This window comes from Copadichromis virginalis, linkage group LG7 (assembly GCF_057382275.1).
Source record: "Copadichromis virginalis isolate Kocher_CV1m ecotype Utaka linkage group LG7, C_Virginalis_male_GT1.1, whole genome shotgun sequence".
Classification (NCBI taxonomy): Eukaryota; Metazoa; Chordata; class Actinopteri; order Cichliformes; family Cichlidae; genus Copadichromis; species Copadichromis virginalis.
In genome coordinates, this window is record NC_140624.1 from 64,755,024 (window position 1) to 64,769,677 (window position 14,654).

The 14,654-nt window shown below is 39.9% G+C and overlaps 1 protein-coding gene across 5 annotated transcripts in view; it reads left to right on the top strand.

Annotated features, from left to right (window-relative positions):
• Positions 1 to 1,622: 1,622 nt before the first annotated feature.
• ppfibp2b (PPFIA binding protein 2b) overlaps positions 1,623 to 14,654 on the top strand; it is a 94,702-nt gene continuing 81,670 nt past the window's right edge. For all 5 annotated transcript variants that reach the window (XM_085464746.1, XM_085464748.1, XM_085464747.1 and 2 more), the window contains exon 1: positions 1,623 to 1,791. The gene's annotated coding sequence lies outside the window, so the exon portion shown is untranslated. The remainder of the gene's footprint in view (positions 1,792 to 14,654) is intronic.

Consider the following 14,654-nt stretch of genomic DNA (forward strand, 5'->3'; position numbering starts at 1 on the left):
ACTGTTTCTCTACTGAGATTAAAAATCCATTGCTGCACGATCATTTCTGCTGTTGCTTTGGAAATCCCATGCACAGTCCTCTTTGTTTTGGAGAAAGAAGACATGGCTGATTTTAGGTGGTTTAACTTCAGCTGTCTGTGAAGGTTCTCAGTCATCCAGGTCATCGTAGTCTAAGGAGCTTGCAAATAAAAGCGTCTGGACTTCTTTAAGTTGCTTGAAGACGTTTCACCTCTCATTCGAGAAGCTTCTTCAGTTCTAAGGGTCAAATGGTGGAGAGTCCCAGATTTAAACCCAGTGGGAGTTTCCCCCCTCAAAGAGGGACAAAGGACCCCTGATGATCCTCTACCTAATCACATGAGCCAAGGTTTCGGGTGAGCTCATTGTGAACTTTATAAACGCCTGGATTCTGGATTCCAGATATTGAAAGCATGTAGAATATCTATGCTGTTACTGTGTGTGTGTGTGTGTGTGTGTGTGTGTGTGTGTGTGTGTGTGTGTGTGTGTGTGTGTGTGTAAATCACAATAACAGGCTCTCGTGTAGATGCAGTGCTGTGTGTACTACTGGTTTCTGATTTGTGTTTGCTACAAAGAAAACAACAACAGCTGTAACACGTTGTTTTTGTAGAATTTATCACATCAATGGCGATATATATTTAAAAAAGTAAATATTAATAAAGAATGCAATCAGTGATTTTCTTGCACTGATAATGTACACTCAAGTATAATTATGACTTTACATCACTAGATGGCAGTGTTTGATTATAGAAAAAATAATAATAAAGCGAAGCTAAACATAAAATGGACATTTTCCCCCCCACGTTGTTTGGTTGTTTTTAGCTGTTTGCAATTTCGGATGTTACTGTCTCAACCTCTTAAAGATAAATTAATTGTTATTATTATTATTATTATTATTATTATTATTATTCAATAATATTATTATTTTATTTCAAATTTCCGATTTTTAATTTAAATTTACTTATTGTTTATAATATTTTGCACAGTCAAGGAGCAGTTCAGGAAGCATTTCCCTGTGTGTTGTACTTGTATGACTCTATGAATCTTGAAATCTCGTATTATTACTATTACTATTATTACTATTATTCTCATTATTATTACTATTATTAGTAGTAGTGGTATCACTCCCCCTCTTTTCCCTTAAATGCAGAGCACATATTTCAGGTTCAGGCAATGTGAAGAACCTTTTGGACAAACGTTTGAGTTTGGAGTCTTAAAACCAAATCGTTATCCGGATTACCACAGATCGATGCCTCGCTGCGTTCATGAATATCGGAGACATCACTTGTAGGATAATGAGGCTAATTTAAGACGTTAAAATCTTTGGCTTATCATTTGAATAAAACACAACAGCAACTTTGACTAGTACTGCACAGTATTACAATCATCATTGGTATTTGCTGGATCCAAGAAGAAAAGATACAAGTACTACAATTAGATGGTTCCTTTTCATTCTCAACTATGAGCGCACTGCGAAACATATCATAATGTTCAATGTAGATCTAAAAGAGAGAGAAATAGTTTCAGGAGTTCCGAGGAGCTCGTAAAGGCATCGTGCGTATCACATGGCAGGTGATAGAGCTGAGGGAGCTGGCGCTACAGTGCAGCGCAGAGTACACACAGACAGACAGTTAACACAGGTCAGGGCACCTTGCGCGCACGACTGCTGTATGTACGCGTAATGGCGCGTTTGTGCCCTCTCACTTTATCTTCAAGCGTCTCCCAGAAACGCAGTTAAAGGATTTGTTTGGACTGCGCGTCAGAGGGTCGCACAACGTGAGTAACATGACTTTAATGTAGTAGTTTCCCCGCATCTCTAATACATTTAAACTCCAACTTATTTTTGTGTGAAAATAGCTTTTTCATTTCGGTAATTACATTTTACAAGTTGTTGTTTTGCTGCAACAAAAAAAGCACCAAATATTTGACAAGTTGTCTAATTCCTGAGTAATTAGCGTTCAATATGTGCGAGTTAAAGTGCGGCTAATGTTTTTGTCTTCTTTTACTTAAAAGTGAATTTGTGGTCCGAGGTTCGCAGATAGTGCTTATGGTGGCACTCAGTTATGTCAGGAGAGACTTCAGCACAGCCTGTATTTCAAATATTGTATTAAGTCTTAAAAATGCTTCAGTGATAATCCTGCTGGGGTTGTGCTGCGAGCATATCAGCCTTTCTATTAAGAGTAATTGGGACATAAGGTTGAATGGGACAGTATAAGTATACATGGTTTGTTTTCTTCCTTGTACATGCAAAATGACAACTTCTTTTGTTAAGGCGGAGCTCTGAAACCAAATAATGAAAAATAAATGTGCAAGCTGTTGTGGCATACACGGGTGGGCGGGGCTAGCTTCAAACAGAAAAGCATAGGCTGAGGAACTTAGCATACGCATAAAGGTAATATGCTGCTGTTGCTGCTGCCGTAAAAAGGTATTACATAGGTATTTTTGATTGGTCCTTTCACCTTACTAACTTCGCAGTAGAGACGAACTTTGCATTTTGCAGATCAGTGACCTCCGACACCCAGTCACTCAGATCTTCTACAGAATGTAGTGATGAAGTCTGTATTCTGAGTCACTACATGGCACAAATGAATGACACACCTAACAGACGTGGGTACTTTAAAAACCCTCACCTCGCCCACTGAGGGCCGTAACAGTACCATGACAGTACCCTATTTCCACTAGTAAGTGATTTCCTGTGAAAGTGAGGCAGTTTTATACCGTAATGACTGTGGACAGAAATATGATAGAAAAAAAAGCAAAATTATGTCAAAGTAAAGGTCAAGTATGACACAAACTGTGCAACATGCTGTAAGTTTCTAGCAAAGCTGAAATAAGTAGTCAAATGTTCGGTCCCAACAGGGAGATGTTACGAAAATAGCGCTTTGGGTCTTTTTACACAAAAAGGGTTTGGTGTGCTTTCTTGGAGTATGATCTGCTCTTAATTCCAGCTCAAATAGATGCTAAACCTCTTCATCTTTACAGAATATCACATAGTGGGCTGAAGCTTTTCTTAGAATTTACAACAAGAAAGTTTACACAAGCCAGAAATTCCAAAATCGTCCCCGTCACCCTTAATTTTGCCTACATTGTATATCCCATTATATATATTTTTCTACATAACAACAAAATGCAACATGGTCTGTTGGAGACAACATGGTAGTTTCACTGTGACACGGGTGTTTCTCCGCTTGCTTGCTCAGTCATGTACTGTCAGCTCGGAGCTATTAAATGATGTTTAGTTGCACCGACACATGCTGTGTAATTGCAGATCATCAATTTCTGACAGCGTGAGTAAAATGGAAAGGGGGCGGGTGAAAGAGGGGGGACGCTGATATGCTAACAGCAGAATATCAAGGTTGATGTGTGGCCCCCCTTCGCTGAAGCATCTGTTCCATCTAAGGCTGGAGACAGAGTACACACACACACACACACACACACACACACACATGCACGCATAAACATCAGAGACATGAGAGAGCTGAAGGAGCCTCCTGCCAGTGAATACATCAGGCCGGTGCCTCCTTTCTGTTGCAAATCTCATTTTAAAAAGAGACGGAGTTGAAAGGCATCATTGCCGCTGACGACAGTGAACTGATTAACGCTGCTGAGGTTGGCACTTGGGTGGCATTAGCACACGGAAACAGAAGAAATGCACACAGGAGCTCGGCTGAAGTGGCAGTTGATAAAAGCCCTAAATTGGTAACATTTATTGTTGCAACAGTTTATTTTTGACAATAGTGCTCATCGGCTTGTCGTGATAGGTTTACGCAGGGTGCACACACACTGGGTCAAGCAGATGATAGCACTCATTTCTGTGATCAAAGCTGCTCGTCTAAGTCCCAGAGCGGCCATGTTCAGATGATTGCTCTGTCATCTTTACAGCCGCTGCCGTCCACGGCTATGGTGTAGTTCCACTGCTGCTTAGAGGGAGAGACAAAGGAGAAGAGGAGAGATATGGGTGAGAGGAATGAAAGCGAAATAGCAAAAAGAGGAAAAGCGTAGAAACCTGAAAAGACAAAGTCAGGCTGTTAATCTTGCTGAAGTGAAGGAGTGAAAGAAAAGTGTCAGAGAGAGAAAGAGGAGAAACTCTGGCTTGTCCGAGGCGATCTTTGGCTTTCTTTGTCGAGGAATGTGAAGAGGTGTTAGAGAACAGCAGAGGCTAGATGCTGCTCATGCTGTGTTGTCCCATTTAAGAGAAAATAAAGTAGTCCAGGAGGAATAAGCAGAGCAGAAAGAAGGTAAACGAAAGGATTAGGTTTTTCTTTGGTTTTTCAGCCGTTATTTTGCTCCTTCTCAAATCCTCGCTGCAGCAACGCAGTGTGCAAGGGATGAGTTAAAGGTTTAACATTTGATAAAAGGGAGTACTGTGTTGGTGGAAGTGCTCGGTAATGTGTAAAAATATGCAAATGTATCATGTCAAAGTGTTATGGAACTTCAGCACATCTTTAATCCCCCTACTCGAGTGCAATAAGTGTGCAGCCTGCGGTGTGTGGATACTGGAGGCTGCTCTAGAAAGGAGGTAAAACTAATGACTCACTGAGGGTGTTTGACATTGTTTCAAAAACCAAGCATGGCTATGTTTTTTGAGGATTTCTGACCTGCCAAAAAGAACCTCCGCCTCTCAGGTGTGATACCAGGTGATGCTTATGACTATAATTCCAATGTCTGCGTCCACCAACCAGCCACAGTTTACTATATGTCCACGAATTGTGCCTGAGCCTTCCAGTCATTGTGACTTACACTCACACTTGACACTTTATTAGGCACACCTTGCTAATAACAACCCTCACCCCTCTTTTTCCTTGAGAACTGGCTTAATTGATCAAGGTGCAAGATTTGGGTCCATACTGGCATGATAGCATCACGCCGTTACAAAAAATGGAGACACTGTGGTCATGGCCACTGAGAATAATGAAATAGGCTGGGTGTTTAAACAATGCTCGGCTGACAGCAGGATGTATCGAAGCTTTCATGTTGTTCATGCCAAATTCTGACCCTTCCATCTGAATGTTGCGGCACAAACTCATTGGACCAGGCAACATATTTCCAGTCTTCTGTTGTTTTCATGATCCTGTGGGAACTGCAGTCTCAGGTTTTTGATCCTAGCTGACAGGAGGGGCACCTGGTGTGGTCTTCTGCTCCTTCTTTGCCCATCTGCTTCAAGGTTCAAGCTTTTGTGCATTGAGAGATGCTCTTCTGCATAACTTTGTTTTCAAGACAAGAGTGGTTATTTGAGTCCTGCTTTGTTACTGTAAAACTCCCCCATTAGCTTTTGTATGACAGCCTGAAATATCATTTTTATGCTCATTATGCAACTTGATCTGATTAAGAAAAAAAGGTGGGGGGTTGTTTGAGGGGGTTAAAGCAGCTAACGTTTGCATCGAGGGTTTATCATTTACCCTTTGAAGAAGGGTAGATGATAAACGGGGCACAATAAGATTTAAAAGCAAGTAAAAAAGTCAAACATGTTTAAAAATAATAGCCCCATATGAGGGGGCAAACCATACCCGCTCTGGTGGCTCTTTGTGCTGTCTCACCTGCCTTCCTAGAGGCAGGGAAAGAAAAGACAGAAGGCTAATAGGCAAGTGCAAATGTAGAAAAATAAAAGCTGTTTGTTAAATGAACATTACAGTAAACTTATATTCATACGTATTGATTTACAGTGTTATTTAAGTGGATATCAAGAAAAGCCATTGAAGATAAAAGCTTATATGATTTGATTTTGGTAGGTAAATCTTGTTGAGTTGTTCTGAGACTGTTAGATGGCACTGCACTTGAGCAATTTTGTCCACTTTTCTGGATTAATGGGAGTAAACATTTGTTTTTTAAGGGGTAATACGTTCAAGTGTTTTGTACTGAAGCTGCTCGGTTTTTTATGGCATTGAAACACTCATGCACATGCATGGGTCTGGGCATGTGAGCGAGTCAGTGATCAAATCTCACAGTTAGACTTGTCAGAAATGATATCAAACAAAGCAGCTGATGAAGAGAGCAGAGAGGAGGTGAAGAAGAGCTTTACAGGGCAATAAATCGGGAAGTAAGGAGAGGGGAGGTGCACATTTAAGGTAAAGAGTGGTGAGTTTAAGGACACTTTGACAGCAGGAGTTACGTAATAAAGTGATTCATTTAATGAGATGCCGACTCCTAGGTAGATTGTGACATAGTGTTCACGCGCACTTTAATGCTGCAGACCAGCGAGCTGCCAGAAATCCTGCTTTTATAGATAATCAGTTAATCAGATGCTTGATTGGCAGCACCTGACTGCTATTTACCTACTAAATTCCAATGAAGCACTAGTGGTGTGTTCACTGCATAGAGTCCTATAGTCTTGATTATTAATATATATTAGTATAAAGAAAAGGTATTCAGAGCAACATTTGCACTATTGGTGCATGGATATTTTTATATTTTATATTAAATAAGTCTTCTTTTCTTTTCTGTTTACATCTTTGAGTAGAAGAAAGTAGAGCTGTGTTGATATCAGATTTTCACAGACCTCTCTAAGAAACTTATAGTGGCTCAAGATTTTAATAGAAATAATAATTTAATAGCAATAATGCTGTGATTCAAACTAATTTATCTAGAACTTGGTTTATTGTTCTTTTTTTTAATGTTTTGGATAAAACATTTAAAAAAATGCAAAAACTGTTTGGTCTTTGAATCTTGCAGCACGTTATTGCTTCATCTCCTCATGAACAGTGAAAATGGTCAGAATACAGCGTATACCTAAACCTACAGTGATTCCTTTGAGTGACTGACATTTGCTGGGAGTGTCCACAGCAGTATGTGGCTTTATGTCCTCCGCTATGTACACAGATGGACTGCTATACAGTTCATCTGTGTACATATGTATACATCAGTACATCTCTCCGTAGTACATCTGTATATTTGCTCTTTGTATAGCAATATAAACATCTATATACTTCACTTATTTGTACATAATCTGTACATAACTATTCCCACCTTTTATACTACCCCTTTCTGTATATAATCTGCTCTTATTGCACTTATTGCTCTTTGCACTTCTAATTAGATGCAAACTGTATTTCATTAGCCTGTATTTATACATGTGTAATGACAATAATGTGGGATCCTTGTACTTGTACCACATAGACAGTTATTTTTATGTATTTTCTTCTGATCCTTCAGAATTTGGTCTATAAAAAACAAGTGTGTGATGTGTAGAAAATGCAGAGATATGTGTTGTGTATCAGCCTTATAATGTCGAGACAATGTTTGTGCCCTTATTACCCAGCCCAATGTCTGCCAGCAGTGACTCTGTAAGGACAGTAAAATGTTAAAATGTCTATAAATAAAAATGTTGCCCTCTTTATCCCGATTTTTAAATAATTATTAATAATAAAAGCAATGATATCAAATATTTTACCATATTATGACATTTTAGCCTTTTAGCTGCGCTGCTATGCTTAGTTTAACTAAGTCCAGTACCAATATTCACTCCTGAATACTTGGCCAATGTCAATATTTGTATTGGATTACATTTCAGTGTAGTATTTGCCTCTGCTCTATCCTCTGATGCAAGAATCGGAGACGCCCGCTGTGTTCACTGCAGCGGCTGAGCTCTGTGCTCAGTTGTTTTATTCCAGGAATTTGACCACTAGTGTTGTTTAAGCGTCACTTTTTTTGTTTCACTTGGGACTTCAACAAGTAATAAAATAATAAAGACAAATTTATAAACACACAAGAATGGGTTGCAAATATTTGGCCCAATTACTTGCTCTTTTGATGTAACTGAAGCTTGAGTGTGAAGGAAGATAATCCTGTAATTTTCCTCTTCAAATCAAAATGGAAAACTGGACGTGTTGCGCTGTGTCTGCCCAGGAAGCAGTCATGTTGAGTGTCCATAAAGCTTTACATTAAGGTTGAGTAAGCTGAAATTAAATGAGTTTGTGTGTCAGACTGTCTGCGTGTCTCCTTCAGGATGACATTTACCTGAACCACACAGAGCTTCTCATGCGGCTGTAACATTATCAGGTAACGTGATCCGTCTCTGATCATGTCCAGATAGCTTGTTAGGAGGTTGTGACTCGGACTCTGTGTAACCCTAGTCTGCTGCAGCCGAGGTGCTGGCCTCTCGCACTTCACTGCTTCTTCCTGCTCGATGTGCTCGACTTTAGAAGCTTAGAAGTTTTTACTATCCTGCTAACTTGTGTTTGGTGTTTTATTTACTCAGTGGAAAATCGTTCTTTTCAGCCTGAATTTGTATGGAGGGTAATAAGGATGCCAGTTGACTGCACTCGACCAGGCTGGCGGCCAGAATCCTTGAGCTCCATCTGAATCAGCTGCAAAGCACCAGTTGGCTTGCTCTACTGGGACACACATAAAAAACCGAATTGATGCATAATCAATTCTTCATGTCATAGTTTGAGGGTCGTGCAAATTTGTGGACTATCTGTGAAACAGGGAACTAGGAGGTGGTCTTCAACTGTGGGAAAACTGGGAAACTATGAGAGTAATGGACAGCATAGAGGTGGTTAGCCAGTTAGCCTTAACTTTGTAGCAACGTTGTGATACTGTATGTAATATTATATACAATGTATATTAAAAAAATTTTAAAGTTACATATAGCTCCAAACTGTAACTGTAACTGGAAAAAGAAGATGGGGAATTTTGAAGAGGAATCATGAGAAAAATGCTGTTTCTGCTTCTTTGACCTCCTTCAATTTTGCACTTGAAGGTCAGCGTACTGGTCATGACATGCTGCTTGTTACTCTGAAAATAGAAAGTGTTGTCCTCGGCTAAAGGAGGAGGAGGATGATCACAGTTACATCATTGAAACTGGATCACAAGGTTGGACAGATCATTTACCAGGTAGTTAACGATCACACAAAATGATGCTAAGAGTTCTGGGAAATGTTTTTAATTCAGTGTTTTGGATTGTTAATCCAAAATTATCTCTCTTTTCACCTTTTTATGCCTTGCAGACGGTGGCAGGTCTCTGTGGTTGGCGCTGTGGGTCTGTTGAACGATCACTATATTGATCGCCATTGAATTTGGTCCTGATCTTTAAATACACTTCACTGACACTGGTAATCCTCCAGCTTGAAATGTAGACACATACCTTTTGGGTGACAGCTTTAGAATAAATTGGCATCAAATATGTTATTGCTGTAGTGTCCAGGTCGACTGATCAATTGATTTGTAAACAAATTGTGATTGGTTCCCTAAACCTTTACAGCGCAGTGGTTCAGTATTCAGCACCGCCGCCTCGGGTTCTCGGGTCTAACCTCCTGGTTGACTGGGTCCTCTGGGACTGCTGGGACTGCTAAGCCTGTCCAGGCTGAACCTTCTCTTTACTCTGAGCTGGGATAGGCTTCAGGATAAAATGAAAACTGGCATCTTCAGAATTTGTTTCATTAAAAAACTGTATAAATGAATTGTTTTTAAGTCATTCAGCTTTTTAAGGCTAACTGGTAGCTTGCACTCTGAGCCTGTGCTGGTCCCCCTGAGCCCCTGTGTCCTCCTTTGATGACGTTACATTTTGGCTTTTCTGCACCTTTGTTCATTATATTGCTCAATAAAGTGGTTTATACTTTGCTAAACAATGGTAACTTTATTATTCTGCAAAATAAACCTATTTTCCCATCAGTGCTTATCCTTTATCTGGACTAATTCTGTATAACTACACGAAATTGAAAAGTATACCAAACAAACAAAGAGCTTTGGTCACAGGGGGCCATGAGAAGCACATTCTTGTGTTTTGAGTAAATATCACAACTTTTGTGTACTTAAGTAAACTTACTTGTGATTTGTAACTCTTATGGTAGGTGGAGTAGATATGAGAAGTGGCAAAGATGCACTATTTTCATATACCGCAGACAGATTTAAGTGGTTATTTGGAAACAGATGTATTATTAAACAGGGAATTATTGTCTGGCTTCAGTATCCTACCAAACATTTTGTTAAGTAGCTAATTACACCTGCAGGATTCCTTACTCCTGTTGAAAATATAACATTTTTGCTTTGCTTTGCCTTAAGCAGGTTACTTTTGGAGTAAGTAGAGCTCGCATATAACAAACAATCACCATTTTCAGGGCACGATGCCTGTGTGCCAGTTCGTCCTGTCATGTTTTCTCTGTCATGTCATCAGCTTCATCACATGGCAGAATGAGTGCACGATCTTATTGTGGCCTCACAGGGACTCTGATTGGCTCGTTTTTATTCCCTCCTAAGTGCTGATTGGTTAGTCACGCCTGTCACATGAAGTTGTGGCCATCTTTAACGTGTATGTATTAACTGCTGTTGACATGTTGTTTTTACAGCACTGGCTTGCTGACACTGGTGTTTGAGCTCCCTGCTGGTTTCTGCACCCGGGGCCACATCAGGGCTTCAGAATGAGCCGGAAAATCAAATCCAAGTTTGCTTTGGAAAGACAAAACTTCGTCCAGCTGGACTTCCCAGTCCAGGTGTTGCTTCAAAATAACCCTGTAATTTTTTTTAACTGGGTTAACAGCTGGATGAGAGATTTTTTTTAAGTTTACTATTATGAGGATGACTTTATTTTTATTTTAGTTTCATATATTTTTACTTGAGGCAATTAAATGATGTAACCAGGCGAAACAACAACATAAATATGCTGAATCCATCATCTATAGTCTGAACACTTTCCCCCATAAAGACGGCATTTGAGGACCTCCCTGTGCAGTTAAAGGCGAGTTTAAATAACTCTTTCTGGGCTTTTGCAAGGGTACTCGTAGTTGTACAAGCAGAGATAACCCTCACTAATTTCTAATGCACACCCAGTCGGTTTGTCCTGGAAGCAGACATGAAATATGACAGAAACTGCTCAGTTCAGAAAGTGGAAACAAAGGTTACGTCTAATAGGCAGCCTATGGGAGAAGAGTTAAGGAAATCACTTGAAATTCTTGCATGAGTAAACCTACATTAGCTTAAAATGCTTTGTCTTGAGCATAATGATCTGCTTTATTGCTGCTAAGTTGTGTTCTTTCGTGGTGTGTTTTGGATGCTGTTTCTGGAACAGAGCAAAGCAAACCAACTCCTTTCCATGTTGCAATGTTTTTATTGTATTTAAATTAATGCCAGAAATGAGGAGTGCACAGGGTGGTAGTAGTAGGAGTGTTATTTTTTTTTCTTTAACCTCATGCTAAGAATGAGGTTAGCCCATAAACTTCTACCATATGTTTTCTCCTTTGTGCGGGCAGGTTTATAGCCTCTTAAATGAAAATTATAACAACAGTGTAAGTTGCACAAAGCTTAACTTAGCTGATTACATGCCTACGCTGAGAAAAATATAAAGGCAGTGTTGTGTGAGCAGTAAGGGTGTCACAGTTTTACCAAACCAGAGTTTATGCAGTCACTGTAAAAAAACAACAGCAATAACGCCCTCTGTCATTTCTGAGGTTTTACATATCAGGATGAACATCCATTCTTCCTTCAGCTTCCACTTACGTAATTTGGGGCCGTGGGGAGGCTGGAGCTTTTCCCAGTTGGCATAGGGCGAAAGGTGGGCTACATCCAGGACACGTCACCAATCTGTCGCAGGGCTAAACAGAGAGACAGACCGCCAACCAATTTAAAATCACCAATTAACCTAACCCCACTAACTGCATGTCTTTAGATTGTAGGAGGAAGCTGGAGTACCTGGAGAGAACACAGACACAGGGAGAACATCCACATAGAATTACCTAATACTTATCAAGTCAGAAAATTAATTACAAAAACCTCAGATGAACTAAAATATGTAAAATATTACACATCGTGTTTTATTTTATTAAAACTAAACCTATAATAAAGAAGCAGAGTTTGAATAGCTAAGTGCAGCCCATGATTCAGGAGCCTGGAGAGCTGGTTTTTGCAGCAATAATATGAAAAAATAGTTTTCTGTATTTATTGGCCTTTCATATTGTTGTGGAGGAATTTTGGCTTGCTATTCTTTATATTCTATATCTTAGTTCATTCAGGTTTTCGGGTATTTGTTTGCGCACAGCCAATCAGGTTGAGGTCTGGACTTTGACTGGGCCATTGCAACAGCCTGATTCCGTTCTTTTTCAGCCATTCTGTTGGAGATGTGCAGCTGGGCTTGGGATCATTGTCCTGCATGACCCAGTTTGGGGACAGATTTTATCTGTCAGAAAGATACTCTCACATTTGACTGTAGAAGACTTTGATATACAGACGAATTCACGGTCAGCTCAGTGGCTGAAAAGTGCCCAGGTTCTGTGACTCCAAATCATCACCCTTTCATCCCCATGCTGAGCTTGTATGAGGCGCTTGTGCTGATATGCCATGTTTGCTTTTTGATAAATGTGATGCTGTGTGATATCGCCAAACATTTCCATTTCCACTGGTCTTGTCTGTCCAAAGGATGTTGTTTCAGAAATTCTTCTGGTTTGTTCAGATGAAACTGTGCTGAACAGAGAGTTTCTCCTGGTAACCCTTTCAAACAAGCCATACCTGTAGAGTCTTTCTCTACTTTTACTGTCATGAACTTTAACAGTTAACATGCTAACTGAGGCCTGTAGATTCTGAGAAGTAGCCCTCGGCGGGATTTTTTGGGAATGTCCCCTCCTGGTCAAATTGGCGGCTGTCTTGAATGTTTTCCACTTGTGCATAAAGTTTTTTGTTGCAGAATCATGAACTTCAAATTGTTTGCAAACAGCCTTACATGTCTTAGGTGTTGTGTGGCTGACAAAGGTAGGACCCAAACGCAGGACTCAGAACACAGACAATAAACTAACAGGTGTTTTTTTTTATTAAACTAAAGTACAAAATAACAACAATAGGAAACTAAAACCTTTGCCACAACAAGGAAAACATACTAAGGCTACGTTCACATTGCAGGTCTTAATGCTCAATTCGATTTTTTGATCAAATCCGATTTTTTTGTCTGCTCGTTCCCACTAAAAATAAAATGCGACAGCAAACGCGCTCTAGTGTGAACGCTCAACGCGGCCCGCATGCGCAAAAGGAGACATCACACACAACGCGCTCTGTTTAGACCCAAAGCAAACAGTATTGTTTGACTGATGGCCCTTGATATAAAGACTTCCGACTTTACGTTTCCCAATTTTTGCTTTAAGTTATTTTGTTATTTACATAATAATGTAAATAACCTAATAATTATCCTTATTGCTGTTTTAGAGGAGCAGTGCTTCAAAGGATAGTTGCAGATTTCTGTCAGAATCTACAGATTATACAGAACAAATAAAATGTTCACGTTTCTCCAACGTTGTCTTCCCAACAGTTTCACTGACATCTACACTGGATGGCCAGGAAGCGTTCGCGATGTCTTCTCCGGCGCTGATAATTGGCGTCTGTCTTGTGTCAGTGACGTAGAAGACGGATTTAATGCGACATGACCATTCACACAGCAGTCGCTTTCTGAAACATCGGATATGTATCGGATTCAGTACCACATACGAAAGTGACCCAGATCGGATTTGGAAATATCGGATTTGTGCCGTTCACACTGTCAGACCATGATCGGATATGGGTCGCAAAAAATCGGATTTGATGCGCTTTCGCCTGCAGTGTGAACGTAGCCTTAGAGGGAAAACAAAACAGCAAACAGAGAGAAATGCAGACAATATATACACAAGGAGGATAACGAGGGAAGAGGCCACAGGTGGGAACACAGCTTACACTAATCTGACTGACGGGAATACACATGAAACAGAAGACTATCAAAATAAAACAAGAAGTACAAACACTGACACCGAGACTAAGGTGCATGGGCCTGACACAGGGACCGGAGAGAAACATACACGAAGACAAGACAGACTGAGGAGGCAAAGGAACGAAACACAGAGCCTAATTTTGAGAGTGATAGGTACCAGATGATTTTTAACATATAACTTAAAGAGGATGTGCTTATTATTATCGTAATTAATATTATTCTTTCTGTCTTCCATTAAACTTCAGTTTAATTGTTTGTTTCCGCTCGTCCGCTTATCACCTGAATTATTATGATAGCTTTCACCAAACCAGTATGTTTTAAATACAGTATGTCAGGAATTCCCAAACTTGAGAATGCGGTGGTTCGCTTTGGAATCTTCTGCTCACCCAAACCTTTAATTACATCTGTAATTAACACACGAGATACTGAAATTCAACAAGCGCGATTCCTGATAACCACTGCTCCATTTCTCTACCACTAACGACCCACTAACTCTCCGCCAACAATCAAGACAAAGAAAATGCTTTTGAGCAATAAATTGACCCAATAAAAGAAGAATAAAACAAAATTTAATATCACATGGATTTTTGAACGTTTTGGATAAAAAATCATTTTCATGGTAATTTAAATAACCTCACGTGACCCAATCTCCAACCACCCACAGGTCTGCTGCCCAAACTTATGTTTGTTGCTCATGTTAACAACCTGAAAAAGGAGGCATGCAGATGAGTTTCCATGATAGAAAACATTTCTGCTGAATACACTATATAAGCTAACAAACTTAGAGAACTGATCACTCAGAGTCCTAGGCTAGCAATGACACCCAGTTTGTGGTTAGGCTGCTGGCCATGGTGCTTTGCCAGCCTCAACACTAGTTATTGTATAACCAAGTCCCAAAAGCAGTCTTTGAATGTTGCTTTGCCACTTTGTCTTGTGACTTATTAATATAAAACCAGTCGGCTCTGATTCCCAGGTCATCCAG